Source organism: Palaemon carinicauda, chromosome 15 (assembly GCF_036898095.1).
Source record: "Palaemon carinicauda isolate YSFRI2023 chromosome 15, ASM3689809v2, whole genome shotgun sequence".
Classification (NCBI taxonomy): Eukaryota; Metazoa; Arthropoda; class Malacostraca; order Decapoda; family Palaemonidae; genus Palaemon; species Palaemon carinicauda.
Genome location: NC_090739.1, coordinates 95,034,698 through 95,039,697, shown reverse-complemented (window position 1 = coordinate 95,039,697; position 5,000 = coordinate 95,034,698). Strand labels below are relative to the sequence as shown.

General features: G+C 37.9%; 1 long non-coding RNA gene across 1 annotated transcript in view; it reads right to left on the bottom strand.

The window, feature by feature from the left end:
• LOC137654340 (uncharacterized) overlaps window positions 1-5,000 on the bottom strand; it is a 5,973-nt gene that overhangs the window by 500 nt on the left and 473 nt on the right. The window contains exons 2-3 of the long non-coding RNA XR_011046599.1: window positions 1,767-1,859; window positions 1-1,325 (exon numbers count right to left, since the gene is read on the bottom strand). The exon at window positions 1-1,325 is cut by the window's left edge and continues 500 nt beyond it. This is a non-coding gene — a long non-coding RNA (uncharacterized lncRNA). The remainder of the gene's footprint in view (window positions 1,326-1,766; window positions 1,860-5,000) is intronic.

Sequence of the window (5,000 nt, the reverse complement as noted above, 5' to 3'; positions counted from 1 at the left end):
GTTGAGAATGGGCCTGTGACAAGGCATCAGCAAATACGTAGTTGCTGCCCCTGAGGTGCTTTATTTGAAGCTTGAAGTTTTGAAGAAATAAAGCCCATCTTAGTAAGCGCTGATTATGGGCCTTGGTGCGCTCAAGAAAGGTGAGGGGGGTGTGGTCCGTATAGACATGGATGATGGGAGCTCCTTGTAGATAACATTAAAATTTTTGGAGAGCAAGAACCAAACTTAAAAGCTCCTTCTCAATGGTACTGTAGGACAGCTGATGAGGCTTGAAGCTACAGGAGGTGTATCCTATTGAGTGGAGTACCCCATCAATTTCCTGTAGCAACACTCCTCCAGCACCTGTGTCACAAGCGTCCCCTTGTAAAGAGAAGGGTTTAGAAAAATTAGGACTGTGTAAGACTGGCTCACTACTCAAATAATATTTTAAATGTTCAAACGCTGCCTGACATCTCTCATCCCATTCATAATTCTTTTTAGGGCTGGTAAGACTATGTAAAGGGGCAGCTATTGAAGCAAAATTACAGCAGAACTTCCTGCAATGTGAAACCATACCTAGAAATTTTTTAAGGGATTTCCTAGAGGTAGGTTCTGGATAGTCAAGAATGGTATTAACATTTGCAGTTTTAGGTCTGACATTACCTCCACCCACAATATGTCCCAAGTAAGTAACTGTAGCTTGACCAAAAACAAATTTTTGTAAATTTATTGTTAACTGGGTTTCTCTTAATCTATCAAAGAGCATATTCAATCATTTCATAATCTCTTCCCAAGAATCTCCTATCACCAATATATCATCTGGATATGCAAATACTCCCTCTAGACCCTGAATAGTGTAGTTAATTATGCGTTGAAATGTGGAGGGGCATTTGTTAAACCAAAAGGAATTACTTCATACTGGAATAACCCAAAAGGAGTTATGAAAGCCGATATAAGCTTGGCTCTAGATGTTAACTTCACCTGATAATACCCCTTGAGGAGATCTATCTTAGCTACATACTTTGCTTGGCCCACAGAGTCTATAAGGTCATCTAGACGGGGTAAAAAGTAACTATCCTTAACTATAGCAGAATTTACTCTCCTGTAGTCTGTACACAGTTGCATGCTGCCCTCCTCCTTTGGTACCAATAGACATGGAGACACCCATGGTGACTTGATTGGTTTTGCTAATCCGGCTCTCAGAAGATATTCCACTTCTTCTTTCATCACTAGTTTCTTGGCCAGGCTAATGCGATAAGGGTGTTGTCGTATGGGAGCAGTTCCTAGTAGAAGTTCGATGTCATGGGTGAGGACTGTACACTGACCTGGATTTTCCCCATAAATTTCTGGGTAAGAGTAAATAAGATTTTGAAGTCCTTCTGATTGAAAAGGAAAAAGATGTTGACATGAGTTTTCAAAGTCTTTCAGAGCAGCACAATTATCTATAAAACGCCACGAATAGATGAATTCAGGCTCACTTACTTCAGGTTTCTCATCTTTGACCTTAACATTAACATTTACAATTTTGTCTTCATAACCAGTTTCAGTATTCCTGGAATGATACCTTTTAAGCAGATTGGCATGGATAATTTGAGTCTGATTAGAGTCTGGGGGCTTTGACCATTCATCTTTAATTATTGCAAGGGGTCCTCTTAATAATCTCCCATATACCATTACAAAAGGAGAAACGCCAAGGGATTCCTGGGGGGACTCACATATAGCAAACAACAAAAACTTTACTCCTTCATCCCAATCAAGATTGCTCTCTAAACAAAACTTTAACATACTTTTAAATGTTTGGTGCCATCGTTCAAGGACTCCTCGAGATTCCGGATGATATGCAGATAAGCTATGTTTTATATGCATTTCCCTGAAGATTTCTGAAAAGAGTTTACTTTTAAGTTAGAACCACGATCAGTTTGGATATCCTTGGGATCCCGTAAGTAGTAAAGAAACTTGAAAGGTGTTTAGCAATATTTTTGGCAGATATGTTCTTAAGTAGAATGGGCTCTGGAAAACAAGTACTAGGACACAAGAGTTTAATATTCGTTATGGCCTTCTTTCTTTGACAAGGGTCCAACACAATCTATTACTAATTTCTCAAAGGGCTCATTTGGAACTAATATAGGCTGTACAGGGGCTGTAGGGATTACTTGGTTAGGTTTGCCAGCTATTTGGCATACATGACATGTCTTTATGAAATCTCCTACGTCTTTCCTCAAATTAGGCTGATAGAACTTATCAAGTATTCTATAGTAAGTTTTGTATTGTCCCAAATGACCACCTGGTCCATCATGTGCAATTTCCATTATATGAGTGCGTACTGAAGAAGGAACAACAATTTGGGATTTCTCACTCCATGTATTAAGATTTGAATAGTTAGAAGGACAGTAAAATCGCATTAGGATACCATTATTATGATAAAAAGAAGGGGATTTATGCAAAGATTTTATATCAACAGCCTTATCATGCAAACAAGATAAAGATTGATCTGACCTCTGGGCAGCTATTAGTTTATCTCTAGGCATTACCTTAGCCAAGAAATCACTATCAACTTCAAAGTCATTTACCTTTTCCCCTGTTTAGGACCGAGTGACTATATGTGTTGAGGCTTGTTTAAGATCTACCTTCTCATCACCCATCAAAGGTTTATCCAAAACTACCCTATCATCCATGGGGGTATCAGTGACAATCAAATTTGGTACAATTAATTTCCAGGCTAAATAATTACCCAATAGCAATGAAACTCCTTTTACTGGCAATTCTGTATCAATCACCCATAATTCAACTTTCCCTTTTATAAGTGGACAACCAAGGTAGACACTGGCAAGGGGAATGGATGAGATTCCAGTATGATCCCTTACAACCACCTTCTTACCAGTTAGATTATTGTCAACATTAGGTAAAGCCTTACTATGCAACAAAGTTAAAGCAGCTCCAGTGTCTCGTAATATAGTGACCTTAGACTTCTGTTCTTTCTCCACCAAGGCTATTATACCTTCAGACATGGAATCATTAAACACATATGGTACATTTGCTTGCACACGAGACAGGTTTACTCTTGGAGGTAGAAAATTTTACGATGGGATTCATAAAAACATTACGGTAATTATCAGATCCTTTACATTTAGGGTCTTTACAATTACGAATAGTATGTCCTTTCTTACAATAACTACATTTAGGATTATCAGAACCAATGGGATTATCATCCAAAATCTGGGATTTTCCTGAAACTGGTTTTACAAAAACCTCAGCTCTTTTATTAGGAATGGACCTATGTATTATGGAATAAGTGTCAGCCAAGGAAGCAGCCTTTAGTAAATCTTTCTCCCGCCTATTTTCAATATAGAGAATTACATTAATGGGAAGTTTCCTTTTAAATTCTTCAAGAACCATTAAATTCATCAGTTCTTCAAGAGAAGTTACTTCAGCATACTTAAGCCATTTCTTGAAAGCTCTAAGCTTGTCAGAAGCGAATTCTAGGAAAGTTTGGATATTTGATTTACATAAGTTACGAAAAGCTTGTCTATATCCTTCCTCTGTTATGGAAAATGCATCTAAGATTGCTTTCCTAACCTGTTTATAATCCTTAGTATCATCCAGATACCTAAAAACCTGAGCATCGTTACCTGACAATTTAGGTTTAAGGAGCCATACCCACTGTTCAGCAGGTCAATTAAGGTGATTAGCAGTTTCCTCAAATACCCGAAAATAATCCTCTGGATCATACTCTGTGAATAAGGGAACTAACTTTATATTTTCAGTCAGGGCAAAGAGAGATAACTTGTTCCATTTGCCTATTCTGAAGATTGATTGAAGCCCTCTCTTGTTCCACCTTGATAGTTAAACTACCTTCTAATTCTAATTTAGCTTTCTCCCTTTCAAACTTTTCTCTTTCTTCCTTAGCTTCAAATTCTAACTTGGCTTTCTCCATTTCAAATTTTTCTCTTTCTTTTTCTTTCTCTCTTTAAAAAAATTCACGTCTCTTTTCAGCGGCTTGCAAAGCTAACTCTTCCTGTCTTAAACCTAACTGAGCTTTTTCACGCTCGACTGCAAGACGTTCAAACTCTAGCTTTTGTTCAATTGTAAGGGAAGGGGTTTCTGGAACAAGATACTGCCTAGCTTCGTCACCCAAGGTTCCATTACGCATATAGTGAGCTATTCTCACTTTCTTAATGTCAACCTTGCACATACTAGAACGTACCTCAAGGTCTAAATGCCTAGCTACTTCCATTAATTCAGACTTCCTAGCATTGGTAAGGGTATGCAATTCAGAGAAAGGATCCGCCACAAACTTTTGAGTATCAAACTTCGCCATTGCGGAAATTAAAAAGAAACTTCAAGAACAATATAAACACCTGAAGTAGAGTTTTACAATTCTTAAATTGGAGCTAACTTAGTTAGGCATTGACCACGCATGAAACCATAAACCACGGATAAATAGTAACAGATTATACAAATATTTATACACAAAATATTTTAGATACGGGAAAATGAGAATGAATAAGGACGCAATGGAAGTAATTTACTCCCGGTTCAAACCAAAATGAAGTCAAAAGGAAGTACTGTCGCTCAGCTAACAACCGTAACTTACTACACTTCGATTAGAACGGTAACTTCACTCACATATGTCGAGGCCTTAACAAGATTCATTCCACTTTACAGAAAATGAGTAACGCAAGAGACTGGTATCTAAGGACCCAGGGAAAGACTATAAGCAGTGAAAGTCACGAATGATTCGAGAGAAATGAATTCTTAACAATGGTACAACAGATTAACTTTTTAACCCGCACACTGAGTCTCGGTTATGAGAGGGGGAAAACCATAACAAGGTTACGGGCAGTCGTTTACTAAAACAGAAATGGCCACCTTCCGTCACCGAAAAATTTATGCACAATAGAAATAGATTCTTCAGCGGTCTTGCAAACACAAAAACAGTCACCTAACTAACTATGACTCAGGATGTTTATATCACGTAAGGTTGAATAACAAATCACCAACTACATAAACAAACAGCCGAT